Below are 14,352 nucleotides of genomic sequence, written 5' to 3'. Positions count from 1 at the left end.
CAAGATCCTCTCAGTGCCCAGATCCAACCGTTGCGGTGGGGGGTGAAGCCTTGATCTTTTCCAGAGTGGATTCCTGCCTCCATCATTCCTATGCAGGCCTAATCCTCTTTTGAATGCCTGGTCTGTAGGCTTTCTCTCTCTCCTGCTTACTCTCTCACAGTGGCTACTATGTACTGGCCACCTGGTTAGATCACCTCCTTCCTCTCCAAGTGGGCAGAACTCTCTTCCTCCCTCCTGGCCTCGACCACTCAACTTGTCCTCCTTAGAGACTTCAACATCGACCTGGATGCTTCCTGTCCCGACACAGGACTCTTTCGCGACCTGTTCACTCTCTCTCTCTCTATTCTTTCCTCTGGCCCAAATCTCTCTGCAGGGCACACTCTTGATGTTCTGATCTCCTCTGACCTCCCCCTCTCTAACCCTTTCACCACTCCTCTCTCCTGGTGTGACCACTTTCTCCTCTCCTCTCATCTCTCTCTCCCTACCCCTCAGGCCAAGCAAACCCCCACACTGCCACCCACCTTCTCAGTCATTCGACCCATGAAGCATGTGTCAGTTGAGGCTTTTGCCACATCTTTCTCTCCCCTCCTGCACCTCTGGCGGACTCACACCCTGACACAGTCCTCTCCATGCTCCACTCTGCTATCTCTGACACGCTTGATGTTCTTGCCCCTGTCATGAAGATCTGCATGAAGTCTAAAACCAAGTGCAACTCCTGGTACGACTCATACCTTGTCACCCTTAAACACAAGTGTAGGGTGGCTGAGAGAAAATGGTTGGCGTTTTGTACATCCTCTAAGAAACTGGTCTGTCACCTGCTCCAAAGGCAATTCCGACTCTCTGTCCTCACTAATAAGAGAGCTCACATCCAAGCCGCGTCTCTGTGGCATCTTACAGCTTGGCAAGGAACTGGACAATCCTTCAGTCCCTACCTCTTATGTCCCCTCCCAGGCCCTCTGTATGGCCCTAGCTTCTCACTTCATCCCTAAAACCCAGGACATTCTATCCACCCTTTCGTCCTCTCCTGCTTCTCCCACCACTCTCTTCTCTTCCCCCGGTCTCCCTACGGCCACCCTCCTCCCCTTCTCTGCTTTCCCTATATTCACCCCTGACGAGGTCTCTAGACAAGTATGATCTATGAAAACCTCATCAAAACAGGTTCTTCCCTGTTCTTCCAAAACCATCAAGGGCCACACTGACACCCTCGCCCCAGCCTTGGCCGACTTCTGTAACCACTCTTTTGACACTGGAACCTTCCCTTCCCCGCTGAAGCACTCTCTTGTGCACCCTCTTCTCAAGTAGCCCTCAGCCAACCTCTCCCTTCCAGCTAAATACTGCCCGATCTCCATCACTCCTTTCCTGGGCAAACTCCTGGAAAAGCTGGTCATCTCCCAGCTTAATCTTCACACTGAATTTGTTGGTTGTCTCCATGACCATCAGTCTGGCTTCAGAGCAGACAGAAGCATGGAAACTTCTCTCCTGAACATCCCTGAAGACCTGCTCTCTAACCTTGATGCTAATCTCCCTCTGTCCTCGTCCTACTTGATCTCTCCATGCCCCTTCGACATGGTCAACCATGCCATTCTGCTCAACCGGCTCTGTGATAACCTGGGTATCACTGATCAGGCTGTGGCCTGGCTGACCTCTTTCCTCTCTGACCGACCCCCCACCCCAAGGTCCAACTTGGGTCCTTTCTCGCCTCTATTTTTCTCTCCACCTGTAGTGTTCCCCAGGGGTCTAACCTTTCTCCCTGATTGTTCAACCAATACCTGGCACCTCTGGTCCACCGCATTGCTGCTCTCTGCCCCAACTACCAGTGCTATGCGGATGACACTCAGCTCGCTTTTAGGCTCCCCTCTTTTGCCCCTTCTGCTTCTCTCATCCCGGATTGTCTGTTTGCAATCCAGGAGTGGTGTGCCGCCTATATCTCTGCCTGAATGCCAGTAAGGCGGAGATCCTCCTCATCGGCACATCTGCGCCTGTTTTTTCCTGCCACCCTCTGGCCAGCCTCCCTTGGTCCTTTTCCTGCTACGACCTGTGAGGCTAAGTACCTCAGGGTCATCTTTGACTCCACACTCTCCTTTTCTCCTCACATCTCAGACGTCTCTAAGAAGTCTAACTACCAAATGCACCTTCTCAGAGGCTTTCTTTCGTCTCCTTCACCCAGAATCTCTCTGTCTCCAGAGCTCTGGTTCTCTCTAGGCTTGACTACTGCAACAGCCTCTTTTTAAATCTGAATGCCTCCACACTCCGTCCTCTGCAACTCATCCAGAACAGGACTGTGAGACTTGTCCTTGGCCTCAGGCCCAGTGACTGCAATGAGAAAGTTCAAGACCCTTTGCATTGTCCACAAGGCCTTCTGGGGACTGGGTTCGCAATACCTCCAACTCTCTCTTTGGAAATATCTTCCTACTCAAGCTCTTTGCTCCTCCACATCCATGTCCTTGAGGGTCAGTCGCTTTTCCAAGCAACGAGTTGGGGGCAGATCTCTCTCTTTGGCTGGCACCTCCCTCTGGAACAGCCTCCCTGCCTCTCTGAAACTTAAGCAGAACCATCTCCGATTCTGGAAAGCAACTCAATACTTTTCTCTTAGCTTCTGCCTTCTCTCTTCCTCTTCCCTGCTGATCTACTGTCTGATTCTACACTGGTCACCTGGCTACCCTCTGAATCTCTGGCCAAGTCCCTGCCCTTCCAGTTTCACACCTGCACTGCCTCATGGCAATCATGCACTTAGGTCTGTATCTGCAACCCTGCAGTCCCCTCATCGGCACTTATGAGACACTTGATGTATGCACTTACCCTTGCACTGCAACCTGCTGGCCGTACTACTTGTTTTTGATGTTTATCCTGTGACCTGCACTTGCTCCTCCTCTCCTTCCCTCTCCCCGGCACTTGCGCGAACTCAATGTCACTAGGCATAGTAATATCGTTGTCTTGTCCTCCCTTTGTTTCCCCTCCCTTGCCTTGTCACGCTTTGAAACACTTGCGCGTTATAAATGTCATATCATATTATATCATTACCACCCCCCCAGCCATCTTGTGCCCGCCTCATTTTCTCGATTTTACATCAAGCCCCAACAGGGGCTGCTTATTCAATTCACCCTCCGCCTAGCCTTCGTAAGCTTAGATCCCAAAACCATTCTTCGTCACTGCTATTAGCGAGGCCCCCTTCCTCCTGAGGGTGTGGGGGGATTATGTTTTTTTTTTACTTCTGTGACCTGGGGATCCTTTGTCTGTCTTTCAGTTGGCCACTGCTACATGCTCCTCCCGGCATTCACCAAAAATTCAGCAATCACCCTTTGGATGTTGTCCTCCGTTATTAGGATATACGAGTAGCCCTCATGCTCAAAGGATATGGAGAAAGGAAAGCCCCAGCGGTATCTCACTCCCTTTTCAGTGAGCCATTTCATCAGGGGGGGCATTGCTTTCTTCTGGCTAGCGTGAAGGCCGATACAACTTTATAGATTGTTATCTTGTCGGGGCTAGAGGCCACTGAGCCCACCTTCCTAGCCCTCTGAAGAATATTTACTTTCTCTGGGAAGTAATGGAACCTTTCCAGAATTGTTCTTTGGCTTTCCGCCCATCCACCTCAATTGGTCAATCGTGGGTTCATCAATGCATCCGAGCCAAACAGGAGCCTAAGCACCTCCATGATCAACCTTTTGATATCTCCCTCAGTCTCTCCTTCTCTTTCCGGGAACCCAAAGAAGCAAAGGTTGTTCCTACGCTCCCTGTTCTGGAAATCGCCCATCTTCAGTTTGACTTCTGGCTCCCTCCTTTACAGCTCCGATAACCTCATGTCCATTTGCGTTTCCAGTGTTGAGATTGTTCCAGGTTTGGTTGCTCTTCAGGCATTGGACTAAAACAACGGGGAATACCAATGCTGCTGAAACCCCCCAATTCAACTTCATTAAAGTTTCCATTCCTGAAGTGGAAAGAATTATCTTATCCCTCAAACCTTCCAATTGTCAAGGTGATCTCTGCCCTGCGCAGCTTATCAAAGATGCTGCCCGCGACCTATCACCATTCATAACAAAGCTCATCAACACATCTTTCTCAACTGGCATTATCCCTACCAACCTTAAACAATCCTGGGTATTCCCACTCCTGAAAAAAAACACCCTCGACCCATCTATACCTACCAATTACAGGCCAATGACCACAGTGCCCTTCCTGTTAAAAACTTTGGACAAAGTTGCCTATACACAAATTCAAAAGCACCTAGAACTGCACCATCTTCTTGGGGCCAGACAATCAGGCTTCCGCCCCCAACACGGAACGGAGACAGCCCTTGTCGATCTTAAGACCCAGGTAGATGAGCTTAGAGACAATGGCAAATCTGCCCTACTCCTCCTCTTGGATCTCTCAGCTGCATTTCATTTGGTTGACCACTCCATCCTCTGTAACCACCTTGTCACAGCAACACACTTCTATGACGATGCTGTTATCTGGATCAGATCCTTCTTAAATGGCAGAACAATGAGGGTTTTCTGGCCTCTAGCAGCTGCCGACTCTATACCTATTACTTGTGGTGTGTCTCAGGGATCTTGCGTCTCACCTACACTCTATAACATCTTCACTAAGCCCCTCTTCAATGATCTGGATCATCTCGGTATCACCTACACTAACTATGCAGATGATACCCAGATCCTCCTCCCGCTTTCAGGGGATTATGAAAAGGATTTGGCCTTGGTGAATAGTGTGCATATTATCATACAGGCATGGATGGCCATGCATGGGCTATGCCTGAATGATGATAAAACTGAACTCATCATCCTGGGCACCCCCTCTAACTTAAAAAAACTAGGTTCTGAGTACTGTGCATTTATAATCGATGGCAACAGTATCAAAGTAGAACACGTGGTAAAAACACTAGGCTTTTATCTTGACACAAACCTCTCATTTGCCAAACAGGTTAACTCTTTAGCATCCTCCATGGCCTAAACGTGCTAACTTATTTGCACCGGCAAGCCATTTCTCTCTGACAGTAGCTGCATCATCCTGGCCAGAGCCCTGGTCCTATCTGGCCGAGACTACTGCAATGCCCTGTCCTTAGGAGCGACCAAAGGGACTATCAGAAGACTCCAAACTCTACAAAATAATGCCCTTTGAGCGGCATTAGGCATCTCTAAAAGAGACCATATCTCCTGGAGCAGCCGACAGAACAACTGGCTTTCAACTAATGACAAAATTCTTCTAAAAACATTGTCGCTCACCCATATTCCACAAACAGTCCTCCCTGAGACCACCTAGATCAGCTAACAGAGATCGCCTTTCTGTACCCAGCTTCAAACGGTCCACAATCGGTAGGGAACAGCTTCCCTGTGAAAGCAGCCAAACTGTGTAACTCCTTGCCTCCTACACTGAGAACAGACCAAACATACCAAAACTTCAGATCCAACATCATTACATGGCTGAAATCGAACGACCAGTAAGGATAATTTATGCTCAGTAAGTACCTCACGCCTGACCTGCTTCCCGCGATAAGTACTACTGCCTTTACTGTCAGCATACTTGCACGTATCCTAGCCCACCCGGTTATGGTTACTAATACCTCTAACCTGTATATACTACCTCTCTCAGATGCCTGTCTTTGTACATAAATATTGCCTCTGTATAATTTCTGTATCACTTGCACATTCCCCTTTTGTATTTTACACGTGTATATAATAACAGCTGTATATTCCACTTGTAATTAATTACCTGTATGTAGATTATATTCTCTCCCTGTAACTAAGATTTGCATATTCTTGTAACTGCTGCGCTCTGTTACCCCCGGGTATGATGCGCATTATAAATAATAAAACAAACAAACAAATAAAACTTTTCCAGGTTGGTTGTTTGGGTCCAGAGGGATGCATCCTTGTTCACTGACCACTCGGTTCCTGTGGTTGTTGGGCGGGTAAGCTGGGGCCTTGGGGTTGAGGCCAAGGCTCCCTTCTCCTATGTAGTAGTTGATTGTCGCCCGCTGCTCTCTGGAGGCTGCGTCTCTCTTTTAGGGTTCTTTATTTGTGTCTCTTCCCCCTCTTAAGTCAGCTACATAGACGTGTCTCCTCACCATCCACCGGTGCAGGCCTGCCGTAGACCTGGGTGCAGTGGCAGGGCAGGCACACGCCCCTCCTCCTGTTGAGGGGGCCCACACCTCATCACCTGGGCCCAGAACTATTGTTATGGGGCTCCAGCGTCCCTTCCACTTCCGTGGGTCGTAGCGCCTAGCCGTTCTCATTTGACCCCCTTCTCCGGTCCTCCCTCCACGTGGGCCCCTCCAAGGCCACCAGGCGAACTTGGGTCAGGTCTTGACTTACCCCCTCAGGATGGGGGCTCCTAGGACACTCTATTTCCCTTGCTCTTTGCCTTTCCCCCTGCTCTCACTGCCCTCGCCCCGCAGAGTGCGGGGCCACAGAGGGGGCCCAGGTCCTACCTCACTCTCAACCGTGCTGGTAGCTCCTACAGGGTTCTAGGCCTTCCGGGTGGCCTCTCCTCCTTCCCGCTGCGTGCTCCTTCACTTTGGGAGCTCAGCTTCTTCCTGGGGGCCACTGGGCTGATGTGCTCTCTCCCCCAGTTTGCGCGTCTTTGGGTGGGGAGCCCAGCCCCCTCTTCAGGGCCGTCTGGAACGCGGTAATCTCCTGCACCTCCCTGGCGTAGCACTCGTACCCTGTTCTTTTTCAGATGAGGGTCACCACTGTGCTGTGCCGCCCTCCCCACCAAGGGGCTTCGCTCTGCCGTAGTGCGCCTTCACCAGGGCACACTCTACAGTGGATTGTTTCGGGCTCCTCTCTGCCCATGTCTCCCGCTCTTCTTGTAGGGCCTGCAAGCCGTCACCTTCGCTTGGCTCCTTACATGGCTATCTCGGCCGTTGTATCTTCGATTCTTTCCAGACCTGGGACGTAATGACATACGGCCTAAGACCTGAGGCGTTAGAAGGAGAAGGCATGGCGTCATTTTTAGAAAAAGTATTTGAGCTCGACGAGCGTGTGCCCAATTAGCAAACAGAGGAACTAAGGTCATGGGGCATGGCACCATTATATATACTGGCCCCTACGTCATATATCGCACAGGGCTCGTAGAGGCGCCAGGCAGAGCCAATGCAGAGCCGCATTGTGCTCCCTGGCTGAAGAAAAATGTCCGGAGAACAGCTGTGCTGGGATAGGGATATCACAGATGAGGAATACGTGGGAGGTAAGAATACATTAGAAATGTGTGATCTTGTAATAGGAATGGTATTAATGAATATGAATGAGTGTTTACATACATATATATAAAAAAAATAATTTTAAGAAAAGAATAATTTTGGAGTATATTTTCCTGAGGATTCTCTCTTTTTTTGTGGGTCTTATTTTCTCCTGAATTGCAAAGGCTATGGGTTTTGACTCTGTGATTAATTCTGCGGATCCCTCACTAAACCCCTGCCTAAAGTCTCCTCCCAGGTGGCCAGAGAAAAAAGGGAGACACTTCCTGATTCTGACCTTGTGGGTGGTGCTCTGCGGGAGGATCACCTGGGAGGAGACAAGGCTCAGGGTGGTGAGGAGATCCCGTGGGATGAGTACCAGAAGGAAAACATGTTGCTGGCAGTCCACACAGAAGTTGGAGGAAAGAGAGGGCGCCAGAGCTACAGTAGAGCAGATTTGAGCTGCCTGTCCTGAGACGGTCTTTTCCCCCATAAATCTGAAGTGCATAGGTTGCGCTAAAACGGGTGAAGCTTGTTAATTGTGATAGTTCCATAGAATTGAAGCTGGTATAAAATCTCACATTGCCAAAGCCAAAAGGAGGAAAGTTAAAAGGACATCCTTATGGGCATTTTGGTTAATGGTTTTTCAGAAAGACAAACGTGGCAAAGAGGCTGCCCTTCTAGAAGGTGAATATTCAGAAGAAGAAATTACATTACCGTAATGTTCTTTTGGGTTGTTCTCCCGCAGATTGCTCATGTGATAGATATTCCCACCAGTTTAACTGCCACGGAAAAGGTTCTACAGGGGGCCTAGTGGACATCAAGCCGACTGTCGACCATCGATCCATCTTGCTCAGCGTCTGGTCGCCGGCTCCGGACGTGATGTCATTTGTCGTATAAGAACAACATCACTACACCCCAACCTAAGTTCCTCCTTTTCTTCCAGAGCACCACACACTGCATAGGAAAACAAAGAGAACAAACAGGCTATTGAGCCCTTTAAAAGGAAAGTAATTATAGACCTCCGAAGGAGGAACAATTGAAAAAGAACACTACAAGTAGCGTTAGAAAAATCTTTGTTTTAAGACTGTGGCAGATAGACAGAAAATGGACACAGAGGACCATCACCAAGTCAACGTGAAATAGAAAGGTGCCCACCAACCACCAACTTCCTGAGCGGGGATGGATGGGAGGGGAGATGAGGAAACTGCGGGAGAAGAATCCATAGAAAGAACATTACGCTAAGGTAATTTCTCCTTCAATGGATTGCTTTTCTACCGCAGATTCCTCATCTGATAAGACTCCCAGAGCAGTAACGAAGGAGGCGAGCAGAAAGTTATATAAAAAAATGTTTCAACACTGCCCTGCCATCAGAAATACCAGCCACATCCAGTATGCAAAGATGACCTTGTTGCAGCACGACACATCTCCCGGACAGGGACCCCCCCTGCAATGCGGTGGATGCAAAGACCCTCCTTGTGGAATGGGCCCTGATGCCTGCTGGTAATTCCTTCCCAGCAGCCTGATAACATTAATATATGCAGAGAATTAGCCACCGGGATAAAGTCTGTGTCGTTATGGGCAGGCCCTTATGGGCCAAGGAATAAGCCACAAATAGCTGATCAGCTCTCCTGAAATCTGTTGTCCTGGCAATATAGTAACTGAAAGCCCTCTTAGGGTCTAGATGATGTAACCGTTCCTCCTGCTTAGAAGGATGTGGAGGAGGATAGAAGACAGGAAGGTCGATGGACTCTGACAAGTGAAATTCTGATACAACCTTGGGGAGGAAGCCAGGATTTACCCTGAGTGAAACTTTCTCCCGGAAAAAGCACAGGAAGGGTGGCTTACAGCTTAGGTTCACTCGCCCACCTAGCGGATGTAATAGCCACCAAGAAGGCTGTTTTCATCACGAGAAGCCGTAAAGGACAAGAGTGCATAGGCTCAAAGGGAGTCGCCATCAGAAATATAAGAACCATATTAAGATCCCAAACTGGGACAACAAAGGGAGTTGGCAGAAACTTATTTACAAGACCTTTCAGGAATTGTGCAATTACCGGGATCGTAAAAAACAAATCTTGATCCGGGATCTCTTGAACACAGACAAGGCCACCAAATATCCGTTGACTGTGGTGAACTGAAGGCCTCCAGAGGCCAATGACAGAAGGAACTCCATCACTGTAGTGGTGGGGCAAGAGATGGGGTCAATCTTGCGTTCCTTGCCCCACGCCTCAGATCTTTTCCATCTGTACACATACAAAGATCTTGTAGATGGTGTGCGCGCAGACAGCAACACCTCAAGTACTTCCTCAGAGAGATGAAAGTCATCATATCTCATCCTCTCAAGAACTAAGCATGTAGGTTGAGGGATTCTGCAGGTCGGATGGAGTATCCGGCCTTCTGACTGGGTTAGGAGATCCGGATGCCAAGGCAACATGTGAGGTGGACAGATGGACAGACCCAAGAGGTCGAAGTTCCACGTTCTCCTCGCCCAGTCTGGGGCGATCAAGATCATGGTCGCTCGAAACCTCTTCAACCTCCGGAGAACCCATGGAATGACGGGAATCGGAGGAAACGCGTAAAACAGAGGGAAGGTCCAATCCACCAGAAACGCATTCCCCAGTGCACTGTTCACTGGGAATTCCCTCGAGCAGAACAGTTTTCATTTCCTCTCGGACTCCGTTACGAACAGATACACTGCTGGGGTATCCCAGAGAGTGAAGACCTCCTCTAGGACTTCCTGGCACACTTCCCACTGGTGTGAGACCGTGCTCTGCCTGCTCAGAGCATCCAGCAAGTTGTTCTCTGTGCCCGCCAGATGAACTGCCGACACCGAGATCCTGTTCTCCAGCAACCAGAACCAAAGCATCAAATCCTCTGTGCAGAGGGAGCGGGAGTGCACACCACCTTGCTTGTTGAGAGTGCATTGCCACTGTGTTGTCCATCAGAACGAGTACATGCTTTTCCTGCAGAGACAGGGCAAATGCCTTCAGGCCTAGCCTGACAGCTCTTAATTCAAGCCTGTTGATGTGTCACCTGTCTTCCGTCATTGACCAGAGGCCACTCACCTGCAAATCCTCACAGTCAGCGCCCCAACCCTTCAAGGACTCATCCGTGACAACTCGGGTCTGAGGCCAAGGAGGCCAGTAGGGTTCCCCTGCCAAAAGACTGTCGCAGTCCACCCACCAGGACAATTTGTTGACCACTGATGCATACACTCTGAGGAGATCTCATGTGCAATCTGCCCTCTGGCAGTAGAAAAATGCAGGAAGCCATGAGGCCTAGAAGGTGGAGGAAGGAAGCCGCTGGTAGAGTGGCATGGTTCTGGAACAAGTCCACCATCTGTGTCAAGCTGACTACTCTCTCCTCGGGAGGAAAGGCCTTCCCCACCAGGGTATCTAGGACTGATCAGATGAACTGAAGCCGTTGGACTGGTGTCATGTGGGACTTCTTTAAGTTTACGGACCAGCCCAGCCTGTGCAGCAGTGAGCAGGTGTCCTGTAGATTGGACAAGACCTTCACTACAGACTTCCCTTGGATCAGCATGGGTATCCAGATATGGGAATACGTGGACCTCTGATCTCCCGAGCTTAGATGCAACTACCGCCATGAGCTTGGTGAAGACCCGTGGGGCGGAGGTAAGACCAAAGGGAAGCACCTTGAACTGATAGTGCATATCTCCTATAGTGAACCTTAAGAACTTCCTGTGCTTTCGATGGATTGGCACATCGAAATAGGCTTCCTGTAGATCTATGTACATCAGCAAGTCCTGAAGTTCGAGAGCATGGAGAATCTCTCTCAATGTCACCATCCTGAATTTGCCTTTCCTCAAGAACTTGTTCTGAGGCCAACAATGGGACGGAGACCTCTTGCTTTCTTGGGCACCAGGAAATACCAGGAATACCAACTCGATCCTCTCGGTCCGGGAGGTACCTCTTTCACTGCACCCTTGAGCAACAGGGCTCTCAGTCCTTCCTGGAGCTCCTGTCCCGGTTGTATTGGAGGTGGGGGCGGTCTGTCCGTTGGTTATCTTGGAAATGGCAGACAAAAACCCCATTGAATGAGCTGCAGAACACAGGCTTCGGAAGTAATTCCCGCCACTGGAGCAAATGCTCCATCAACCATCCTCCAACCGGTGCGCTGTGAGAGGGGAAATCAAAGTGGCTTCGGAGGCTGGGTCTCCACTGCCGTTGAGGCTGTCTGTTGGTCTCTGGAAGCCCCTCTGCCCCTTCCATTTGTAGCTTTGAGGGCCATGCTACCTGAAGTGAATGGCTTCTTTGCCAAGGCATCTACTTTTTTTGCTTCTCTGTCTGGGGGCAGAGTAGATGTTGAAGATGCATGCCTCGAAGAGACCATAGCAGCCTGCATAGCAAGCGCCTCCAGGGAAGGGTGAGAGGAGAGGTATGGTCTCCTCTAACCGGCCTGTACTACCCGGAAATGGTGGAGCTGACATGAGGAATGGAACATGGGCTTTGCCACCGAGCTGCCAAAGGATTGGCAATGGCTGGGTTCAGAGGCATATTACGTCCAGTGGCAAGGCGTATGTCATTACGGCCGACACATGTCGGTTCTTGTATCCGCACCGGATCTGCCTATACTGCTTGGGCGAGGACCACAACACCCAGTACTTTGCGACATGCCAGTCCATGCACCGAAGGCCCTATGGAAAGGGCGGTGAAGATCTTCACCTTCGTCCACAAGGTGAAGGGTGAAGCTCTGCAAGTTTGCTCAGATCACCACAAGTGGGAGGCCTGTCAGGAAGTTCTGGGGGTGATCTCCTTTTGGGGAACTTCTCAAGTGGACCGCTTTGCTTCCAGTGTGGTCTCGTCAGCTCCAGAGCTGGGATATAGAAAGGGGAACAGAGCCCCCCATTTGCCCACCCGATAGCAGTAACGAGGATAGCCTCCCACAGGTCAGACCTGGTGGGAGTGACACCTCCCACCTGCAGAACTCGGAATCAGCCGGTCTGGAAACAACGGTGGCGGCGGATTTATCGCCAGTGTTGTTTCCGGACCGGCAGGGTCGTAATGAGGCCCAATGTTTCCTGACGAAAACTTTGAAAGAGTCGAAGCTCTGTGTTCCCAAGAAGCGTGTTAGCATGCGGAAAAAAGCAACTGAGGTTGGGGCGTTGTGACGTGGTACTTATTCGATGCCTGACATCACTGCGCAGCCGAAGACCAGATGGTCGACGGTTGGGCCAAGGTCCACTACGTCCCCTGTTCAAAATGTTCCAAAGCAGTGAAGCTGGAGGGAATATCTATCAGATGAGGAATCTGCGGGAGAAAAGCAATCCATTGAAGAAGAGTGACCTGCCTACGTGAAGTTGTTGAGAACTAATGTGCATTTTGTCTTTTTCTGATAAGCTGCTGAAAGTCACAAAATTGCAAACTGCTGAAGCTGCGGTAACGTTTTATTTGCCAATAGATTTAGAACTTCAAAAGCACTGTTGATTGTGGAAAACTATCAGGCTGGCGAGTAGACCTGCATGGTAAATCCTTGTAGAAGTGGGCCTGGTCTGAGAGTAAACCAGGTGGAAGTAGACGTGCTGTGAAGTTATCCTGCCTAAGATACTAATTGTGATTAATGGTGTTGAAGGGAGATCTGAGAAGAGCTGATATTAAGAAGCTGTGTTTCTTTGACATTTCTGAGTTGTGGGAAATCATCCTGACGAAGATTATCATTGATGCTATTTGATTGACTAAAATATCCAGTCAAAGAAGAAAAGTAATCTTTCTTATGTTGCACAAGTTGAAGGTGCAAAGAACTAAAGTGGAACTTTGTTACAATCCCGGATATCCTTGGTTCTTTTTGTTGAACATTGAAACTGAATCCAACCTGAAACCTCGGGAAGGTGAGGTCACCCAGGTTAGAAAGAGAGACTGTGAATCTATAACAAAATGCAGTTGCTGTTGTTGTGAATTGCCAAATATTTTCTTGTGTATTTCATGTATAAGTGTGAGGGTCAGATATTCTCTGTTAGAAAATTGTCTTTAGTTTATGTTAGGGAGGGAAATCTTCATCAGGGTAAGGATAGGGAGGCATTTCTTGAAATGTATGATTTAATAAAATGGCAAATTTTGAGAAATCATCTAAATGTTGTCCGCCTCATATTTCTGACCCCTCACAACTCTTTTTAAATATTTCTTTAAATTTGATGTTTTGAAATATGGAGTTACTTTGCACAATATAATTACTGCACAGTGAATTCTAGTTTTGGCCTTGCAGTGGAGAATTTACCTCCAGCAGGATGCTAGGGGGAAATCCAGCACTTCAAGGCCCAAAATCGGCGGATTTGCCATGGCGGAATTACTGCTCACAGTAAATACACAAAACGGCCCATGGAGTCCTATCAACTATGAAAATGGGGCCTAACGCCACGTTACCAACAGTTGTGACCTTGAGGTAAATCTGTGGGAATAATGGTAAACGAGTTTGACTGTAATTCCACCTGAATTACCAGCAAACTCGTAATGATGCCGTAACAGACACTTCCAACAATAGCAGTCCATTGGTCCAGGCGCCTTACTCGCTCTCCATAGCTCCTCAGTTCTCCTTACACTCCATATGTGGTTGCTTACATAGATGGCTATACCCATTCATTTGGAAAGCACCATTTATCATATAGAATAATACTTACCGTGAACTAACTGATGACCAGGACCCAGACCGCAGACTTCTTTCCAAACCACACAGGAATCAAATAGTAACAACATTTGGTCTGCATAGGTCGGTCCTTAAACATCACCATGGTTAAAGGGCCAACCTTTATGGAAACCAATTATGTGTAAGCCACTGAGTATAACATGGAACAGATGCAAATAAAGAATGTGCCATCATTTACTCTGGAGAAATGCTAGGAATTCTATTTTACACAAGCAAATTGGGGCAATCCAAATTAATTATTACTTTTATTGATCAATGAAACACCAATAACAAAACTGAATTGATGCATTTGCCAAATAGAAATCCCCCAATATGCCTACTGATTGAGTGGCTGTGTTTGGCCCAAATTTGTGAAATGTATCCAGAAACTCATATAATTAGGAAGGATTGAAAGGATTGAATAGCCCTGCTCCTGAGCATCCTTGGACTACTGAATGTCATCCAGAAGTGTTTTAAAAGGACATCACTAAACATACCGTGACAGATGGTTTGTCTTACCTTTGGTGACACTGATCCATAATTTT

At 48.7% G+C, this 14,352-nt stretch overlaps 1 protein-coding gene across 13 annotated transcripts in view; it reads right to left on the bottom strand.

Annotated features, from left to right (window-relative positions):
- MYBPC1 (myosin binding protein C1) overlaps nt 1-14,352 on the bottom strand; it is a 1,087,780-nt gene that overhangs the window by 530,399 nt on the left and 543,029 nt on the right. The gene's annotated exons all lie outside the window — the stretch shown is intronic.

The sequence above is a fragment of the Ambystoma mexicanum genome, chromosome 12, assembly GCF_040938575.1.
Source record: "Ambystoma mexicanum isolate Mex_15411 chromosome 12, UKY_AmexF1_1, whole genome shotgun sequence".
Lineage (NCBI taxonomy): Eukaryota > Metazoa > Chordata > Amphibia > Caudata > Ambystomatidae > Ambystoma > Ambystoma mexicanum.
This window is presented reverse-complemented; position numbering and strand designations above follow the sequence as displayed.